At 36.4% G+C, this 23,104-nt stretch overlaps 1 pseudogene; it reads right to left on the bottom strand.

The window, feature by feature from the left end:
- Positions 1 to 1,649: 1,649 nt before the first annotated feature.
- LOC137243159 (uncharacterized) lies at positions 1,650 to 13,257 on the bottom strand (annotated as a pseudogene).
- Between the last annotated feature and the right edge of the window lie 9,847 nt (positions 13,258 to 23,104).

A 23,104-nucleotide genomic window follows, 5' to 3' on the forward strand; every position in this document is an offset into this window, starting at 1 on the left:
TAATTCCAAGGAAAATGATAACATGAGTCTCTTGGTCATGAACGTGTGTAACCTTTGTGAACCCTCCCGTATTTGCTCATTAATAGGCGGCAAGATTGGCAGCCATGCGCACAGTCCATGAGCGCCAGAATACAACCACAAGCAGTCACGCATCGGATTCTTCTCCAATGCATTAGACAACCAAAAGCATCCAACACACGAAACCAGGCAAGACGCCATTAGAGAATTTATTACACTATTACGTGATTCCCTTTGAATCATCAAAATTCGTCCACAAACGTTGCTAATAATTGTTTCAACTGTATCAGGTGAAGTAGATGAAGACTTCACTGATAAATCATTTCGCAAAGTTGTAACCGGGAGGGACACTATACCCACTGGATGTATACATATACTTTTAACATCTATTTCGTAAGCGCCATTGACACTTAAGGAATAAGAATCCTGCAGTTTTAACTCAAAAGGGCTAACAACGCCATCAAAAAAATGTCATCAGCTGATTTCAAAGTAGATGTTTAATGAAATTACAGGAGCGCGAACCTGAATCTTGGACGCGAACTGGTTATCCAATTTGTATTCCTCAGAATAGCAGCGTATTTCTTCGATGCGATCCAACAGTGATTAGCACCCCAAAATAATAAAATCTTTCCATCAAAGTAAACCCCCAGATACCACGAAATCTTTTTCTTGTGACTCGTTACTAACTAATTTCCACCTTTTGTCACCACTGAGTAATGTGCTAACTCAGCTCGACCAGCAACTGCTAAATGCGAACCAGCAGATTAATTGCTGAATATCGAATAGGCCAATTACTAGCTGCATAAGTTTGATGAAGCTGTATTAAATTCCATAATTTACCTTCTGATAGAATGTTCGATACATCGACGGACTTCTTTACTTCCATACTATCATCCTTGTTCCCATGAATATCGGTTGGTTTCTTGCTATTGTTGGGAAATGTGAACTGGGAGCCAAAATATATTTTTTGTTAGTTTTTCACCTTCGTTCGTATATAATGTCTGGTCCCCTTGCAGTAGGACATGGAAATTTGATGCCATACAGGGGTTCATTGACAAAGTACCTTTAACAAAATTTAATTGTAAAGCATCACAAATATCTTAATTTTCTTCAAAAGCCTTACCTGATATATTTTTCTTGCAAGTCATAAAGAGATAATAACCTTCTGTATGTTGATTGGATTCACCATAATCCATTGCAATTCAGCAAAATGGAATGGCCAACGGGTGACTGCTGGCAGCTTTGTTCATACATTGATCCCATCAATTCAATTTCCTGACGCTTCTTATGTTTGACACACTTATGGAAAGCGTGCTTTAGCTTTGAATGGCTTACAATAGGACTGTGTGAAGAACTCAAAGTCAAGTCAGTACCTTTCTGAACTCCTGGGATACACAATTGCCGCAATAGACTATGCAGAGCTAACAGTGTTAAGGGCCAAACACCATCGCGCAGGCTGCCCATTGTAATTTACTCAGGCCCTAAGCTGCTTAGGGAGTATATGTTCCAATGTTACTGCCAACCTTTTGGGAGCTTTTCCAATGTTTGAAATTTTTTAACCCTAAATAATCGTTACTTTATGCATAAAACAACGATCTTAAATATCTTTATGCCATTTTTTGTAAAGACAATCCATTTACTCTGATTTTACAGCCACGTAAGTTAATATAATTGTAGCACCAGGCGAAACTTCCAACGATTTGGTATCCACCTTTGATTTCACTACACTATCTGAGTTGTTGTAGTTGTCACTTAAAGCATACACCGACATTTTATCGGGAAAGATGGATGAGTGAAATGATCTTTCACAATCACGCTGAATGGGTTGTAAGCAACAAAGTAACCGGGATTTCCAGACTTAATTCTGGAATAAGCAAATAATTGGTCCGAATCATATAAATGATATTCTCCATGCATATAAGAAGGTGACAAACGCAGCTGCTTTATTCCATCAACCACATCCACACGCATATCCTTGAAGAGTGAAGAATTTCCATTATAAACTATCGGAATACCAGGCAATAATGATACAAATAACGCAACAGCTGTTGGGTCGCAGCACCAAAGTTCCAATGTAGCCATGTTTCATTGTCAACAGCATTCATTGTATTTGTAAATTAATTTTGTAATTTTTTCCCGTTTAAATTTGTACGCAAATCGTGTACAAATTGCCCATAAATTGGCATATCGATGCTCCATTAACAATTTTTGGGTGCGATAAACATCTGGACGTAGAATATCATCAGCCACCGATAGGAATGCATCAGCTGTGATATTCTTTACAAACATTTTAAATTCAGTCCTTCTTGGAACGTGCTATGTATGTGTCCAAAATCCATATTCATTGTGTACGAAATTACCCTCGGAAGCGGGTACCTCATCTGGCGTGTTGTCGGTAAGTAAAAAGAATTTTGTATTCTTCAAACGGAATCCGTCAACGCCCAATGAGAGTAATGTTTAAGAAAATTTTCAAATGCAAGCTTAACTCTGCTATCATTCATATGTAAATCATATAAGCCAGCACCAAATTGTGAGAGTAAATAATTGCCTGAGTTTATTTCATCCCAAGCTGAACCATTCTCAAGTGAACGCCAATTGTTTGGTGATTTTGCATCTTCTTTCCAAATCAAAGCAGAATGTTTTAATTTATCTACCAAGGCTTCATTTAAGAGTGTTGAATTGCGTGGCACATAGTTTGGTGTTATATCTAATATAACATTAACTCCCCTCGTATCGTAGTTTTCAACAACATCTTTGATCTTTTGTTCTATATCTGGTTCTTGGACTAAATATGTATGTGCAGGTGGCAATTCATATGACACCGGATGCTTTAATACGTTTGGCTATATCAATATCACTGGCACTTGCTTGTAGGTCATTAAATTTGGCGAGAAGACCACTTTTATACCATGGTAATGGTTCAGGTGCTGCACATTTCGGAGCATCAATGATAATGAGTATGACACATACAAGCATGGCCACCCAGATAGCCCAACAGAAATCCAACGTAAACGTACCCAAAATGGATCGTTGGCATAATTTATTAATAAATTCTATGTAATCCATTGGCACCACATGAATACCAAGTTCTTTATTTTGTTTTTCAGCTTATGCAAATAAAATAAAAATAAAATAAATGTAAGGCGCGATAACCTCCGGAGAGATCTAAGGCCGAGCTTCTCTTCCAATTTGCGTCGTGCTCCTCTTGATTTTTCCCTACAAATTGGCCGGACGGGACCTACATGTTTTATGCCGACTCCGAACGGCATCTGCAATGCAGATGAGTTTTCACTGAGAGCATTTCATGGCAGAAATACAATCGGAGCGCTTGCCAGACACTGCCGAGGGGCGACCCCGCTTAGAAAAATTTCTTCTAATTGAAAAATCTTATTTCTAAAATTTTGATGTTGCTTTGCCCGGGAGTTGAACCCAGGGCATACGGTGTGATAGGCGGAGCACGCTACCATCACACCACGGTGGTCACAAATAAAAGAGCAAAAATTAATTAATGAAAAAGAGATTACAATTTCTAGCCTCCATACTCACCGCGTGTTTTAGATCAATGACATTTTTTTCATTCAGGAAATGAGAAATTTTAGAAAACGTCAGAATCTCTACACCCACTGCGAACAGTCAAGGCATTGCAATCATTGTGAATCCACAATGATTATTGCAATACAAAAATTAGGCCTCATGCGCAATCATCTCTCGCACTACACATCACTCACTACATGCCGCACGACATATCGCGCACAGCATGCCACACGACAGCTCGCGCTTTACACTACACATCACGTACTACACTCCATTTCTGACTGTCAATGCACTGCGTTACCGACATTATGCCTTACGCGCTGCTACACGCAACACATGTCGCGTATTACATATCTCGATCAATCATTCATTTGGTCGATATTTAAAATACGTAATTCCACGAATCTCAACATTATCGACAATACACGTCAAAAATAATGTTGAATGGTGGATGTGCAACTCTGTAATACTTTTTAGCCAGGTATCGAACCGTTCTGTGTGGTGGCAGGCCATTTGTTATGAAAACAAAGTTCACCAAAAATCAAAAATAAATTTGGGGACCACTTCGGCGACATCTACCGACATAAATCGAATTGTAAACTGTACTAAATGCGCTAAAGCACCAGCCACATCATCTCTTCGCGCACATAAGTATTTACTTATGGGCTTTAATATTTTATTTCAATTAAATTTTATTTCAATAAAAAAAAATTTTTTTTCTTTTGCGAAAATATATTTGATATGATTTTTTGTTTACGCCACCCAAACAACATTCCGCCAACCTCAATTTGGGCAATATTCTTTCAGATCATGACCCGGTACCAAACCTTATTGGCCAAGTCAGAGGGAGGCGTAAAGCGTTTCGACGTTGCTTGCCAGCTCTGCGGCAGGGATCATAGCCTTAGGATCTGTGCCGAATACCGTAAAAAATTCCAGAAGAGAGTTTGCGGGCAGTACTTCTGCATAAGTACTGTCCAACCTGTCCATCGCACTTTCACCGCGTGGACAAATGTAACAGCAAGTATCGATGCAAGAGGTGCCAAGAGAAGCACCACACCACGCTTCATTTAGATGAGCGTCGACCGGTATGCGACAAGACGACCACAAACGACGAAGACAACACGTCCGACGACGCGTTGTCCATCAACCACTCGGGGCCGGCTAAATCCTGGGCTCAGCAGGTGGAGGAAGAGAGAGCGAAAATGGAGGAAGAGCGAGCAAAATCAGAAATTAGACCGTCAACGAGCAGGGATCGGATGCGCAGTTTCCGACCGCTGTTGCAGCACGAACGAAGGGCGTAGGAAGTAAAGAAAGCTCGAAACCATCAATTTAATTGGCGGCGCCGCGACATCGGACTGCAACGAAGCCCCACCAAGCCATCCAAACGCGAAAGACAGCAGCGGCGAAATAAATCGACGCCATACTCACTTGAAGCCCAAAGTACAAGGACGCTATCGCGCAACACGCCGGAAGGCTTCCGGACAGGGCGGCTGCTCCAGGCTACTCCATCGCCCATCATGCGGCATTTCGTGCCCATTGCGACGACGGCCATCGTACGAATCGAATCGCGTGGGCATTTACACCTGGTCCGGGCCATTATTGATCCCTGCGCCACCAGCACGATCGTCGATGCAGAGCTGGTACGCGACTTACAATTGGAGAGCCAAGGACATGGACAATGCACCCTCATACTGCGCGCAAATTCGGGGCGTCGACGCGCATAACAACCCAAGCAGCTGTCGTCGAAAGCCATTACCGCTTGAGTCTACCATCCAATGTGGACCCCAAGATTGCCGCGCCCTTTGAGTTCATTGGGTTGGCGGATCCACAATTCTACCGCTCATCACCAATACCGCTTACACTCGGCGCTGACATTTACGCCGAAATGACCCGACCTTGTTCGGGTTGGTGGTCTCGGGAGCCTACCAAAAATAAATATCCGATTTTCACGACTCACACATGCGCCATCTTATATACATTTAAGTAATTATGCACGGCCAAGAAAGTGTTTCTATCGGAACCCGCCTATGGAAGCAGAGGTAGAGGGCGGCCCCCACTCCGTTGGAAGGACCAGGTGGAAAACGATTTAAACTCCCTTGGTGTGACCAATTGGCGCCGGTTGGCGGAGCGAAGGAGCGACTGGCGCGCCTTGTTGGACGGCCATAACCGTTTAGACGGTTAAGCGCCAATTAAGTAAGTAAGTAATTATGCACGGAATTCAAAACCACGTACGTATATTTAATAACTTCTTCTCTTTTTCCACAGGAGAGCGAAACGTGAGGTCAACCATCTGGCATGCGGTGCTTGCAGTCCGCATCTGCACTGCCCTATTTCGTTACAGCGCCTTACTGGACGTGCGATCACGTGGCATTCCTTTTTTTTCATTTTTTTTCTTTGTTGCTTACGGCAAGGGGGCCGGTATGTTTAGGCCACAGGCTTTTCTTACTTTAAAAAGCTTAATTTTTCTATTTAAAAAAATAGTATTTGAGAAAGGTTTGACAAAGCCTCACCTGGTAAATACATATACATATGTGCCTACGTATTCACATTTGTAAAACGAGCCGTAACGTGTAGGTGATATTTAAACTTGGTTGATAGGCTATAATCAATGTGATTCACTCCAGGAGACTAATTTTAGATAGGGCCGCCATCTTTATGTCAAACCGGGAGACTTGGGTGTTGAAGGATGAAGTGTGAAAATTAAAATTAACATTTCAGACGCTATTATATAGTTTCGCAAATAAACAACAGATTTTTGAATGTAAGCCCAAATGATTTTTCCAAACCTTCTCATAGGTACATATATCCTCAACTTAAGTATGAGGTAAGAATCATTTCAAAGGAGTGTTTATGTCCTTAGAACCTACTAAAGGAGTTTGCATCACTGATTTGACTTATTCTTTCAGCCAATCGCAATATAAAATTTTTTAAAAAATCGGCACCTTTTTTACTTTTTTTAACAACTTGAGGACAATTTGAAAACAATTTGAAACACCTTGGGTAATTTTATTTGAATTCATTGTTCATTATTTTTTGGAAAAATATGCAAAGTAGGCATATAAATTTATTATATAACTTTTCTTTTAGAGTTTCGTTTTAATAACTTGGTGAATTGGGTGATGCAAAGTCCGTGACATCGAAAACGTCTGTTTTTTTTAAATAACTATTGAACAGTTAGAAAGAGTTAAATTTCGCAATTACTTTCTTATAACTGGCAGTTATGCGCATCCGTTGATACCACTTTCGATTATATCCGACCAATTTTCGACATGAACAATAAATGGCCTAATACTAGGTTCAAACACACACCAAATTGGCAATTTATACTATTTGGACAATTTATTACGCAATTTTTCATATAATAAATTGTAATAATAAATTGCCAATTTAAAAAAAATTGCGTAATAAATTGTTTCAAACTGCAAATGCAACATTGGAAAGTGTGTTTATTGAGTATATTTAAAAGTCAGTTACGCATGGCTGAACTGTATGGTTGGCTCATCTCATCAGCTGATTTTATGTCTTTCATTTCACTGGAGTAGGGATTGTCAAAAGAAGATGGCAAAATCAAAATGAAACCAAAACATTGAACACATTTTCTTACAACACACAAAAATTTCAAAGTTTTATGTTTTCATTCCATTCCATTCACCTAATACCAACACGCACATTTTGACAGTCTCAACAAAGATATGTTCTTACTGTAGAGATGAGCCAACCAGCTATCAAATTACTATTGTGTAAGCTAAATAGAGTTGTATGAACATCACTCAATTTAAATCGAAATAGCCTCAATTTATTTTTCTGTTTGAACATAGTATAAACAGTCTTAAACGAGTAGAAAATATATTAACGCGCCGGACGCCGCCGCCGCCGCGCCGATATTTTTGACATTCGGCGGCGGCGTACGAAAAACGACCCTAATCGACGGCGGCGGCGGCGTATATATCTACTATATAGACATCAAGTTAGTACTACCAGGGGTTATTTTTTAAAAAAGTCGAACAGTAAGTGAGTGTGATGTGATGAGAGCACTTTTGGACATTGAATCCGATGCTGTTGGTGACGATGGAATTTCTCTAAAATTCGTTAAGCTAGTGCTGCCATTCATCCTGGGTACCATTACCCACAATATCGACCACTGCTTTACGACATCATGTTTTCCAGCTGAGTGGAAAAAGGCAGTAATACTTCCAGTGGCCAAGAAAAGTACGCCTAGTACTCCTGGAGACTATAGGCCGATCAGGGGGTCAATTCTTTAACTGTGAAAAACTGAAAAATGTACACTCATTGAAAACTCATTTGCACACACAATTTACACTTTAAACTTTCATGCGATTCTGTAAATTATTGCGCACATTGTTTTGCTGAATGAGCGCTGAATGTAAAAGTCGTATGTCAGTGAGAAAATATTCATCAAACGCCATGAAAACAAAAATGTCATTCTGCAACAGTGGATATGAGTTTTGAATGTCATAAAAATGTACACTGGCTGCCAAGAAAACTCACGAAGTTTTTGTCAGTGAGTTTTTTGTTCACAGTTTTGCTTTACAGAATCAGAATTTCAAAGCGTACACAATTTCTTGTGTACACCTTAAAACTCACAGTTAGCGAACAGGGCCCCAGCATATTACCAGCACTGGCGAAAGTATGTGAGTCTTTGATGGCAGCACAAATTTCATCATATACTGAGCGCCACAATTTATTATCCCCACTACAGTCCGGTTTTAAGCCAAAGCACAGTTGTTCCACTGCGATGATGAAAGTCCTTGATGATGTAAGAGTAAAGTTTGATGATGGGTCGTTAACGCTTGTATGCCTTTGGACTTCTCCAAAGCATTTCACATGGTTGACCATAATATTTTACATATGAAGCTTGAAAATTATTTTGGTTTTTCGGACAACTCCCTAAAACTTATGATGAGCTATCGTAGTGGCAGAGTGCAAAAGGTAAAGGGAAAGAAAACATATTCTAATTTTTAGGCAGTATCAGCTGGTGTTCCGCAGGGTCTGTCCTAGGGCCTCTTTTGTTCAGTCTATTTATCAATGATGTTCTCTCAGTGTGTAAATATGTTAATATGCATGCATATGCCGATGACATTCAAGTGTATTTGTCTAACCGAATTGGTCTTGTTGAGGATTTATGTTATAAGGTTAATTGTGATTTGTCTGCTATATCGCAAGTGATAACAGTTTATGCCTAAATGCGTCTAAGTCATTTGTGTTGCCAATATGTAATAGTGTAGTGAGTCTCCAAAATATCCCAGAATTGTTTATTGGCATTAGTGCTCTGCAGCTCACAAACAAAATTAGAAATTAAGGTTTCGTCATCAACTCTAGGTTGACCTGTTCCGATCACATTAATAGTGTTGTCAGTAATGTATACTGCGTTCTGCGTAGACTGGGATGTCTGTCTCATTTACACCGTTAGAAACCAGGCGTAAATTAGCTATACAGCTTATCGTTCCTCGTATAACATACGCCGAACTTGTCTACGGCAAGCTTGACTCAACTTCTGCCCACAAAATCAATGTCCTATTTAATAATGTTACCCGTTATGTTTATGGTCTGAATAAATTTGATCATATATCCCTTTGGAGGAATGAGATTCTGGGTTATAGTATACTTGATTTTCTTGCTGCCAGAAACTGCATGTAAATATTTAAATTACTAATATGGAAATCCCCAAAGTATCTGTATGAAAAGTTAAATACGACGAAATCCCTAAGACTTCACAATCTGAATGTACCAAAATATAACTACTTGATATCTTCCAGACTGTTTTTCATAAATGCTGTCAGGCTCTGGAACAACATCCCTGAGTCTGTTAGATCTGTGCTGAATAGGGGTAACTACAAGGCAACCATCCTCAATTACTTTAAGTCGTGTTAGTGAGTGCGATTATATTTCATATTTCATATTTATTTTTTAAGTCTATGATTTACAATAATCTTACAGACTATATTAACAAAAATTTCTTATATATAAGTAGAAAGTGTTAAAAAATTAACATAATATAGAGAATAACACGTTTTTAAAACAAAAGCGTGAACGGAAAAATCAATACAATGATCATTGTTTAATCATTTGATGGCAATTAGAGCGCGTGTGATCGGCCCATTTAGAGCATAATTAGACTTAAACTGATGAATAGAAAACATGTTGTGTTGCCGCAAATTCCGTGATGGAACGTAAAAGTTCAAAGACTCCAAAAGCATGGGACAATCGATATTGCCATTAATAATGTCGCAGATAAATATTATCTATGAGATAACCCTTCTATTCTCTAACGTATGCAGATTTATTAGCCTACACCTTGAGATATATGAGGGGAGGGGCAAATCAAATCTTATATCAGATAAACAGTATTTCATAAATATTTTTTGTACACGTTCAATCGTTTTCTTATTTACCTCATATTAGGGACTCCATATTATGGAACCATATTCAAGTCTAGATTGTACAAAGGCATTGTACAATAGCTTTTTAGTATATGGGACCTTAAACTCAGATCCATTTCTCTTAATAAAGGCCAATAGGGAATATGCCTTGGGGATTATAAAATTTAGATGCTCAGTAAATGTTAACGATGAGTCGAATACAATACCCAGATCTCGGATTTTGTTCACCCCAACTAAAGGCATATCACTGACGTAATAAGTTGAAATCAACTTATTATATAATTTTGAGTACGTTACGCAGTAACACTTGTTGGCATTAAGTGCAAGCATATTTTTACAGCACCAGCCATTAAAATTATTTAACTCTGATTGAAGAGTGAGAGCATCGGACTCATTCTTAATTTTGAAAAAGATTTTTAAGTCATCAGCGTAGAGGAGATAACTGCATTGCTTGAAACAAACACTCACGCCATTTATAAAAAGAATAAAAAGAAGAGGGCCTAGGATACTTCCCTGAGGCACACCTGAGGTTGCTACGTATTAATGACAACAAAATTTACTCTGTTAGATAAATAGGAATATATCCACTGCAAAATGCGGAATGGAAACCCAATTTTTGTAATTTTGCCAATAGAGCTCTGTGAGATACTCTACCAAAAGCTTTAGATATGTCTGTATAGATGCAGTCAACTTGACAGCCATCTTTGAAAGCCGAGATACAATAATTTGAAAAAAATAGCAAGATTGGTAACTGTCGAACGTCCTGGAATGAAATTATGCTGATATGGGCAGATATAATGCTTAACCAATGATAATAATTTACTCATCACAGTTTTCTCAAAAAGTTTAGAAATAACCGGAATCTTCGATATTGGACGATAGTTGGTAACATCATTTTTACTACCACTCTTATGAATAGGTTGGATAAAAGCAGTTTTCCATTCATCTAAGAAAATTCCCGACCTTAACGATAAGTTGAATAAATGCAACAACGGCTCAGCAATGGAACCAACACATTGCTTTAGAAAGAACGATGAGAATTGTTGAAAATCACATTCCATTGAATTTTTGATAGTCTGAATATTTAGCGTAATGTCGTCAATATTGAGAACTAACGAAGAGAAGTTAAAGGAAGGGATTATCCTATTCAAAATGGCTCCATCGTCAGTACACGAATTATCAGTGGCAAAGTTTGCTTTAAAAAATTCCGCAAATAAATTAGCAGATTCACTAGGCGATGACGAAATCTTATCTTGATAGGTCACAGACAATGGAATTAGTGAAACGGACTGCTTGGAACGAATAAAGTTCCAAAACGATTTAGGATTCTATTTAGTATTATTCTCAAAGTTAAGAATGTATCGATTATATAGAAATGTATCAAGGCAATTAAATTCTTTCACATACTTTAAGTATTCTTGCTTGAACTGAAGGGATCCCAAATTTTTAAAAAGTTTATAATATTTATTGCGGAGATTTTTTAGTCTCTTTAGATTTTTATTATACCATGGCAATTTGTAAACCCTAGCTGGAAAACGAGGGATATTGTTGATAACTATTTCCAAAATAACAAAATAACAAAGAGACTGCCAATCTATATTTGAGATTAAGTTATTAATCAAAACAAAACACAGCGACTATAATTGAAACCAACATCATTATTATATTCCATACGTCCAAACTCATAAAATTTAAGTTCCAAGATCAATGGTACATGATGTTTATCAGTATTAGATAACGGGCAACAAGCACGAATCAAATTATAATTAAGATCATTACTAACAAATATGAGATCTAGGATTCTATCAAGTGAACTCACAAAATTATTGATTTGTACTAATTGTAAGCTACAAAAACCACCAACTACATACATTTCATTAGCTTGATTTATATTCGTAGGTATGAGAGTATTCTCACCCGGAAGTTAACTCCAGATAATTTTATTTAGATTATAGTATCCTAAAATACAGAGTATGGACTCCAAGTTTGTCCTAGAAACATGCAATATATTATAAACATGAGCTTCGTATACCCTATCTGGACTATTAGGTGGAATATAAGATGCACTAACAATTAAACTCTCTTTGACTCTTACACAGACTATGACCTGATCAAGAGATATTTCAGCAAACCACGGAGGATTGTAGCTCTTTTCTCACAGCAATCAGTACTCCTCCTCCTCGGCAGAGTCTCGTACTTACACTATCGCGGTCTCTGCCAAAAACATTGTATACATTTTTATCAAAAAATTCATTATCAAAGAAATCTTTGGTTAAGCACGTCTCTACAAGAACTATCAGGTCATAGTCCTCACTCGGGGTAGCAAAATATACAGCAGGGGCTTTAGTTCTCATGCCTGATATATTTTGAAAATATATTTTCAACGACTTCTTGGAAGGACGAACAGTTTCAATGAAACAGTTATGGACTCGCTTTCTGCGTCAGTCCTCTTTGAAAAAAACGAAAAGGCCTAATTTTTACGTCCGATGGCCATATTGACGCATCAAGCAGTTTGTTATAGTTGAAAGGGAAGACACCAAGTTTAAAATTAACATTAACATTAAATTAACATTAATTAAAGACATCTACGACCTTTTTTACCAATCTTTGGCATCGAATCAATGAAGGCGATATGTTCGCAGCTTTTGAGACATAGTCAACAATTGCTTCCTCACTTACAGTTGACTTAAATGACTATAAATGCAGCCATTTGTACCGTACACAAACATACAAATTAGCATACCAACAACTAAAGGTCGCGCTTTTTGGTTGTTCTTGATCACATTTTCAGAATTGTTCTTCTTTTGTTTACTGGGATGCGCAATAACTGATGATGCAGAAGTAAGGGAAGCGGCCGGTTCAGCAACGTCAGAAGCAGCGGCAGCGATACTAGCGTAACTAGAACACCCATCGACAGCAGCACCTACACCATCAGCATGACTCGTACTTACAGCAACAACATCAATAGCATTCGGAACTGAGCGCGTGGGAGATTTCAATGCTTTTTGTTGGCATTGCGCTTTGTGCTTGTTTCTCACTTAGTTCAACGACTTTGGTTTTTGACCGCGTTTGACGAACATTGTGTGTATCTTTAGATTTACTTTGCTGAATATCACTATTCAAAGTTTTTATAAAGCTACTGAGAGCACTAAGACTTTTTTGAGTCTCCGCAATTTTCGACTGCATAATTGACGGCAGACCAACAACACAATTGTCACATCTGTAAAACAGATTATTGTGTTTTTTTTTTAAATGTTTATTATGTTTTCACTAACATTCGCACATTTAATATGCATTTTAGCATTACAAAAGCCACAAATTAGGTGATCAACATCACCACACGAACCTGTGCACTTAACACAGTTTTTTATTGCGTTAAAATAGTGAAATACACAGAGCGAGTTTAAACACGTCTGCTCCCGACGACTGTATCAGATATATTATCTACTACTTCAATTCTGTCTGTCTTAGCTAACCTCTATATCCTCTCTATATATCTCTCTATCTCTTTTATTTATTCTTATTATACACTTCTTTTTTTTTTAATTATTAATTAATGCATGTAATTTTTCTTGTTAGATATAAGATCATTTAATTATAGTTCTAATCGATGTTAGCCATTCTATGGTAATTAATTTAAGCTGATTGATGTACTTTTAAAATACCACTGTCTTATATGTACTGCCACTGTGTTATTAAATAAATTGTTGTAAAATTGTTGTAAATTTTTCGTTTCCACAGTGAAAAACGGGAATTATTGGCATACTTTTTTTCATTTTCACCCACCCACTCAAAAGTTATTAGCGTGGTAGTGCTATATAGGCATCAAGTTAGCACTACCAGGGGTTATTTTTTAAAAAAGTCGAACAGTAAATTTTTCGTTTCTACGGTGAAAAACGGTAAAAATCGGGAATTATTGGCATATTTTTTTTCATTTTCACTCTCCCACTCAAAAGTTACTAGGGTGGTAGTCCAATATAGGCATCAAGTTAGCACTACCAGGGGTTATTTTTTAAAAAATTCGAACAGTAAATTGTTCGTTTCCACGTTGAAAAACGGTAAAACAAACGGGAATTATTGGCATACTTTTTTTCATTTTCACCCACCCAAAAGTTACTAGGGTGGTAGTGCTATATAGGCATCAAGTTAGCACTACCAGGGGTTATTTTTTAAAAAAGTCGAACAGTAAATTGTTCGTTTCCACGTTGAAAAACGGTAAAACAAACGGGAATTATTGGCATACTTGTTTTTCATTTTCACCCACCCACTTAAAAGTTACTAGGGTGGTAGTGCTATATAGGCATCAAGTTAGCACTACCAGGGGTTATTTTTTAAAAAAGTCGAACAATAAATTGTTCGTTTCCACGTTGAAAAACGGTAAAACAAACGGGATTTATTGGCATACTTTTTTTCATTTTCACCCACCCACTCAAAAGTTACTAGGGTGGTAGTGCTATATAGGCGTCAAGTTAGCACTACCAGGGGTTATTTTTTAAAAAAGTCGAACAGTAAATTGTTCGTTTCCACGTTGAAAAACGGTAAAACAAACGGGAATTATTGGCATACTTTTTTTTCATTTTCACCCACCCACTCAAAAGTTACTAGGGTGGTAGTGCTATATAGGCGTCAAGTTAGCACTACCAGGGGTTATTTTTTAAAAAAGCGAACAGTAAATTTTTCGTTTCCATGGTGAAAAACGGTAAAAATCGGGAATTATTGGCATATTTTTTTTTCATTTTCACCCTCCCACTCAAAAGTTACTAGGGTGGTAGTGCTATATAGGCATCAAGTTAGCACTACCAGGGGTTATTTTTTAAAAATTCGAACAGTAAATTGTTCGTTTCCACGTTGAAGAACGGTAAAACAAACGGGAATTATTGGCATACTTTTTTTTCATTTTCACCCACCCACTCAAAAGTTACTAGGGTGGTAGTGCTATATAGGCAGCAAGTTAGCACTACCAGGGGTTATTTTTTAAAAAAGTCGAACAGTAAATTTTTCGTTTCCATGGTGAAAAACGGTAAAACAAACGGGAATTATTGGCATACTTTTTTTCATTTTTACCAACCCACTCAAAAGTTACTAGGGTGGTAGTACTATATAGGCATCAAGTTAGCACTACCAGGGGTTATTTTTTAAAAAAGTCGAACAGTAAATTTTTCGTTTCCACGGTGAAAAACGGTAAGACAAACGGGAATTATTGGCATACTTTTTTCATTTTCACCCACCCACTCAAAAGTTACTAGGGGTGTAGTGCTATATAGGCATCAAGTTAGCACTACCAGGGGTTATTTTTTAAAAAAGTCGAACAATAAATTTTTCGTTTCCATGGTGTAAAACAGTAAAACAAACGGGAATTATTGGCATACTTTTTTTCATTTTCACCCACCCACTCAAAAGTTACTAAGGTGGTAGTGCTATATAGGCAACAAGTTAGCACTACCAGGGGTTATTTTTTAAAAAAGTTGAACAGTAAATTTTTCGTTTCCACAGTGAAAAACGGTAAAAAACGGGAATTATTGGCATAATTTTTTTTTTATTTTCACCCACCCACTCAAAAGTTACTAGGGTGGTCGTGTTATATAGGCATCAAGTTAGCACTACCAGGGGTTATTTTTTAAAAAAGTCGAACGGTAAATTTTTCGTTTCCGCCGTGAAAAACGGTAAAAAAATGGGAATTATTGGCATACTTTTTTTTTGCATTTTCACCCACCCACTCAAAAGTTACTAGGGTGGTAGTTCTATATAGGCATCAAGTTAGCACTACCAGGGGTTATTTTTAAAAAAAGTCGAACGGTATATTTTCAGTTTCCACGGTGAAAAACGGTAAAAAACGGGAATTATTGGCATACTTTTTTTTCATTTTCACCCACCCACTCAAATGTTTTTAGCACATTTTGGGCCATAGTTTAAAAAATAATAATGATATCCAAAATCTTTTTGGGGATATCAGTTACGGTTAAAAAGCGGCAATTATTGTCGTTTTTTGTTTTAAGCTAGCTGTTGCCAATTCCAAGTTGCAGCGGTGGTAGTGCTAACTTGACGGTCAAAACAGAATTTTTAGGAATATTTTGAAAAATACTAGTGCGATCAATTTTTAATTTTCACGGTAAAAAATGGCGAAAAAACGGCAATTACTGACATAACCGGCTTGATTGTAAAAATAGTTGAAATCGGGTTTTCGGGGTGGTAGTGCTAACTTGACGTCAAGGGGTTAACTTGAAAAATATTCGAGCGGTAATTTTCGCGATTCCACGGTAAAAAACGGTTAAAAAACGGTAATTAATTAGCTATATTTGAGTTTGAAATTTCAAAGTGGTAGTGCTAACTTGACGGACATTAAAAATATGCTCTTGCTTGAAATGTACCTGGGTTTGAGAAAACGACACTAACAGTTTTTTGTATCTAAAAACCCTTCGAAAATCTACCTGCTAACTAACTGATATACGAATACTAACATATATGTACCAGTAGGGTACTTAAGTATTAAATGGATATATTTTCTTGAATGCTTATAACTTTTGTATTAGTCCATCGACTTTGTTGAATGAAAGCTTATTTTTTTGTAATAAAACAGAGCTTAGAGGGAAAAAAAATATGCAAAACAATAAAAAGTTTTCGAGATCCTTCCTCGCAAAATACAAATTTTTTTATATTTTTACAAAAAAAATTGAAAAAATCCGTAATGAGTTTTGTTATCTTTGAATCTGAAGGGCCTAGCAAAAAGTGTTGTATGCACAGTTTATAGCAAATTTTATTACCTTTTAAAAGCTTCAAACCGGAATTGCTCAATTCGTTCTTGGGATATATATGATTAAGTGGACCCAATTTTTTTTTTAACGGTAATTCCTAAATATCTCAAAAACGTTACCATAGAATTAAACAAAAACCTTGATTTTCGGAATCAGGGGGGTGATTTTACATAGGAATTTCATAATGGCGTCTCTGGTGCAGAAAAAAAGTTGAAATTTGTGATCCAGTGTTGAAGAAATTTTTCCGCGGGGATAAAAAAATCCGTGAGAACAAAATTCCGAGGGTATATTTATAATTGGGCTGCATATCTTTTGCCAACACAGGTTAGCGATGTGCTTGCGAAGGACCATGCCTTCGCTACGGTAGTACTAGCACAGACAGGCAGGCGTCATCTTTGTGGTATAACTCATGCGCAAAAATAACTAAAGGTGTTGATCGCCAGAAGAGGGTTTCCTTTATATTCACGATTTGTACCAAAGGGTTGTCAAAGAGGAAGTCGCAAATGAAGCAATGTTGATTTCAAATAGTGAGTTAGACGTGCGTTTGTTTCTTTTTTCAAATTTCAATTAATAATATTTTTGTTTGTTAGCGCCACCTTCAGCGAAAATCACACGAGAGGAAGAAAGCGATGCATGCTTATCGCAATTACCGGGTATACAAGTTTCGGGGCCCATACATCGTATCGCTGCGCCCATACAACTTACTGAAAGCGAAACTGAATATACAGTACAATGCATTAAACATATATTCGGTTATCATGTCGTATTTCAAGTGAGTTGCAAAAAACCAACAGACATAAGAATTTTGCATATGTAAAATATTTATCTTTCAGTTCCATTGTCTCTAGGGCGGCCAACTTTATGATGAGTCAATGCGGGACACCTACCTCTATTCAAAACAAGACTGAGGATTTGTTGGTGGTATAATTGATTTAGAAAAAACAGCACTACTATTGGATTAACGGTGCCTCCAATAAATTCAGAAAACAAAAATTCTGAAACACATTTTCTCAAAAAACATTAGTCAGACCCCTTTTTTTCAGAAAGACAAAATTCAGAGGTCAAAACTCAGAAGTCAAATCTCAGAAATCAAATTTCAGAAGTCAAAATTCAGAAAGTAATCAGACGACAGAAGAAACATTAAATTTTTCTCAAAACTCAGAAACGTTCATTTATTTGGAAGGATTTATGTATGAAGAAAAAGTAGTAAAATCCAAACATTTTTTCGCGTTTATCTTTTTCAAATGAATTTAAAATATTAAAAAAAACGAAATCTTTATAATTTATCTTGCGTTTCCGATATGGCTCGCCTCCAGCTGAAACTTGCTGCAGTTTTGTTTCTGCTATTGCATGTTCGTTTTTATTAGTGATGGAACGATATTTCACTATCGGTGATTGCATCGCCGCGAATGAAAAATATCTTTAGTGATAGATATCCAAATATCAGTGATTGGCGATTTTCCTTCATCATGAAATTCTAATACTAATAGTGATAGCGGCGATGCAATCACCGATAGGGAAATATCATTCATCACTACTAGCTATCCAACATTGTGAATAAAACAAGTGTGATACCTTATCCGTCAACTGCCTGACAGGATGTTCAATATGGTTATTTTTTAGCGTTTTGACAGCGTGTTCAATATGGCGGCGCATAGGATCGGCTATCTTCAGCGGGTGATAGAATGAGATACAGAATGAGACAGCGATAGTCAATTAATATGAATATGCAGTACAATGCATTAAACATATATTCGGTAATCATGTGGTATTTCAAGTGAGTTGCAAAAAAACTAACAGACATAAGAATTTTGCATATGTAAAATATTTATCTTTCAGTTTCATTGTCTCTAAGGCGGCCAACTTTATGATGAGTCAATGCCGGACACCTACCTCTATTCACAACAAGACTGAGGATTTGTTGGTGGTATAATTGATTTAGAAAAAACAACACTACAATTGAATTAACGGTGCCCCCAATAAATTCAGAAAACAAAAATTCAGAAACACATTTTCTCAGAAAACATTAGTCAGACCCCTTTTTCAGAAAGACAAAATTCAGAGGTCAAAACTCAGAAGTCAAATCTCAGAAGTCAAATTTCAGAAGTCAAAATTTAGAAACTAATCAGACGACAGAAGAAATATTAAATTTTTCTCAAAATTCAGAAACGTTCATTTATTTGGAAGGATTTATGTATGAAGAAAAAGTAGTAAAATCCAAAATTTTAAATTGTGTTCAATAGCCAGCATGTAACTAACTAAATCTTTTCGCGTTTATCTTTTTCAAATAAATTTACAATATTAAAAAAAAACGAAGTGTTTATATTTTACCTTGCGTTTCCGATATGGCTCGCCTCCAGTTGAAGATTGCTGCAGTTTTGTTTCTGCTATTGCATGTTCATTTTTATTAGTGCTGGAACGATATTTCACTATCGGTGATTTCATCGCCGCGAATGAAAAATATCTTTAGTGATAGATATCCAAATATCAGTGGGTGGCGATTTTCCTTCAGCACGAAATTCTAATACTAATAGTGATAGCGGCGATGCAGTCACCGATAGTGAAATATCGTTCATCACTACTAGCTATCCAAAATTATGGATAAAACAAGTGTGTGTCAAATGCCTGACAGGATGTTCAATATGGCTACTTTTTAGCGTTTTGACATCGTGTTCAATATGGCGGCGCATAGGATCGGCTATCTTCAGCGGGTGATAGAAAGAGATACAGAATGAGACAGCGATAGTCAATTACAAATACGGTAATCCATTCTATTTGTATTTTTGACATCTATGCAGAAGTTATCACACTTGTCTTATCCACAATGATCCAAATATATCAGTGATTGGCGATATTTCTTCATGAAGCGACAATTCTTCTCTCGGTTGTGTTTACTTTTAGCTAGTTTGCTCTTTCAGGCAACGTTATTTTGAAATGATATTTTTATAAACGACATTTTTATCTGCTTGCCTGTGAAAATTTGGTTGTATTAATTTATTAAAAATGCGTTTAAATACCGAGTGAAAGATGAGAGCAAATTATAATAAAAAAAGAAGTGAAATGTGGCAATTTTATGAGCCCATAAATGAAACGCATGCAAAGCCCGGTGGCAATTGTAAAAGTCCCCGTTCAAATAAATATTTCATGAAGTGTATAAAAGAGAATAAATAAATGATTTTTTTTTGTTTTTAATTACAAATGACGCCAAATAGACCTGGGTCTTTAGACTTGGTCTAAATTTGGTTGCCTGTGTAATTCCAAAGTTAATACTTCTAGGAAGTAGCCGTTAGCAGTTTTATAAAATTTGTGTTTTTGATAGAAAAATAAAAGAACTATAGAAATATATATCACTCGTCTTATTGTAAACAGATGTAACTCAAAATTTAAGTTTTTTGGGAGAATGCAATTCAAGTTTTGTCATATTATGTCATTGAATTCTCCGGCTAATTTCCAAGGCACTGAAGTGGGTGGCACTGAAGTGTATAAAAGAGAATAAATGAATGATTTTTTTTTTGTTTTTAATTAAAAATGACGCCAAATAGATCTGGGTCTTTAGACTTGGTCTAAAATTGGTTGCCTGTGTAATTCCAAAGTTAATACTTCTAGGAAGTAGCCGTTAGCAGTTTTATAAAATTTGTGTTTTTGATGGAAAAATAAAAGAACTATAGAAGTATATATCACTCGTCTTATTGTAAACAGATGTAACTCAAAATTTAAGTTTTTTGGGAGAATGCAATTCAAGTTCTGTCATATTATGTCATTGAATTCTCCGGCTAATTTCCAAGGCACTGAAGTGGGTGGCTAATTTTCTGTTAAAAAATATTTTTACAATAGTTTGAAGAATTTGCTATATTTTTGCTCTGCATTTTTCATTTAAAATTAACTCAATTTACTATAAAAACATTATGCAGCCAAATGCAACTTTCAGAATAAATTCATACGGAGTATTTCTGAATACATCGGTGTAGTATAAAAATAATAGTAAATAAATCATGTTTGTATTATGTCACATATACAGATTTATTTCGGATTGATTCATCTTACATTTAAAAATCAAAGTATTTCCTATTAGCAAAATTTATAAAACAAAGATGCATATACATCTATTTCCGCTAGTTTCATCTCATTGAGTGTAATACGAGACTGAACATAATGTCGTCAGCCAGTTAATAATATTGTATCATAATATCTCAGAAAATTAGAATTTCATATTACATCAGTTTACAATAAAAGGCACATATTTTTTCTTTTTATTCCAATTTTGGTTCATGTATTCTGTATACTAAACTAAATTAATGTATAACATTCAATCTACTCCGGTAAACAAACTTAAACATTCCTTTTTTATATCCAAGTATACAAATTGCATATTCGCTTATTTGCTGGTCTCTAATTAACTCCCCTTTATTTAAACTTTAGTTAATTTTTAATCTAATTTAACTATAATTTTGACTTCAATTCACATTAACGTTTCATTTAATAGCATATATATATATATATATATATATATATATTATTTTTTTTTTCAATTCAATTTATCATTCATTGTTATAAATAAAAAAAATAAATGTAAGACGCGAAGAGATCTAAGGCCGAGCTTCTCTTCCAATTTGCGTCGTGCTCCTCTTGATTTTCCCTACAAATTGGCCGGACGGGACCTACATGTTTTATGCCAACTCCGAACGGCATCTGCAAGGCAGATGTGTTTTCATTGAGAGCTTTTCATGGCAGAAATACACCTGGAGCGCTTGCCAAACACTGCCGAGGGGCGACCCCGCTTAGAAAAATTTTCTTCTAATTGAAAAACCTTATTTCTAAAATTTTGATGTTGCTTTACCCGGGGTGCGAACCCAGGGCATACGGGGTAATAGGCGGAGCACGCTACCATCACACCACGGTGGCCGCCATTCATTGTTACTTCCAATCAAGAAATGCAGATGGTTTAACAAATTCAGGATTTTAGGTTTCTTCCATTAATTTAATTTCCGACTTTAAATCAACTATATTTAATTTAATTTCTAAATTCACTAAAGTTTTATTTTATTCTACTAATTAATTTTTTCTTTTCTTTTAATTTTAGTCTGCATTTTAAAGATTTTTTTTTCGATTTATGCTTAATAAAAAAAATTTTTAAGTCAGGTTTAAGTTAATGTGAAATGACATAAATTGAATTTTATGTGAACTAAGGGATTAAGGGCGGTCACCGTGGTGTGATGGGTAGCGTGCTCCGCCTATCACACCGTATGCCCTGGGTTCAACTCCCGGGCAAAGCAACATCAAAATTTTAGAAATAAGATTTTTCAATTAGAAGAAAATTTTTCTAAGCGGGGTCGCCCCTCGGCAGTGTTTGGCAAGCACTCCGGGTGTATTTCTGCCATGAAAAGCTCTCAGTGAAAACTCATCTGCTTTGCAGATGCCGTTCGGAGTCGGCATAAAGCATGTAGGTCCCGTCCGGCCAATTTGTAGGGAAAATCAAAAGGAGCACGACGCAAATTGGAAGAGAAGCTCGGCCTTAGATCTCTTCGGAGGTTATCGCGCCTTACATTTATTTTTTATTTTAAGGGATTACTTTAATTTTACCGTGCAAGAAAAAATAATTTTTCCAAAATTTAATGTCTGCAAAAAAGGGAACCTTCACTCAATTTGAGCGTACAAGAAAGGGTTAATAAAATTGAAAGATGTTGAGCTTTTAAATTTTTCTAAACTTCAATTTTAAAAGTGAATATTTTTCTGAAATGAGAATGAAATAATTATCAAATTTAAATTTTTAGCAAAAGACACAAAAAAGATTTTTTCTTCTTTTAAGGAATTTAGTTAAATAAACAGTACATTACCGGTGGCAGGATGTCCAACGGAATTTCCTTCTCGTTGTTGTACTTTACAATTATGCTATTTTTTAAACGGAATCGAGAACATTTTCCAAACATACGAGATTTTAAAAAAATTATTTTTTTTTCTTCACTTAACTTTGAATTTTCCGCGGTACGCCTTCAGTTCGTATCTAAACGGAATTTCATACCACTTGCACTCAATTCACACCCACGCAGTATTTCGTTTTTTTGCGCATGCACACATTCATACCTGTACATGTAGGCCTCCTTCCACTTATGCTGCGCAACACGCGCAGATACATTTTGTCGATAATGGTGTCACGCAAGAACTAGTACGGTTGCCGGTGACATATGTATCTATGTGTCTTAAGGCTAGCGTAACAGGCTCGCATCTGCCGATGGTGCTTGCTCCATGGAGCGTGTGCGTAAAAGAAATTCATACGCAGCCTCCTATACGTCTTTTCCCTCATCGACCCCAATGTGTGGCTTCGACCGACGACTTAATGCCAGGCAAGTAAAAAAAGGCAAGTTGTAGATGGGTATGTGCCACATGTACTTGCAACACGTA

This window comes from Eurosta solidaginis, chromosome 3 (genome assembly GCF_040869045.1).
Source record: "Eurosta solidaginis isolate ZX-2024a chromosome 3, ASM4086904v1, whole genome shotgun sequence".
NCBI lineage: Eukaryota > Metazoa > Arthropoda > Insecta > Diptera > Tephritidae > Eurosta > Eurosta solidaginis.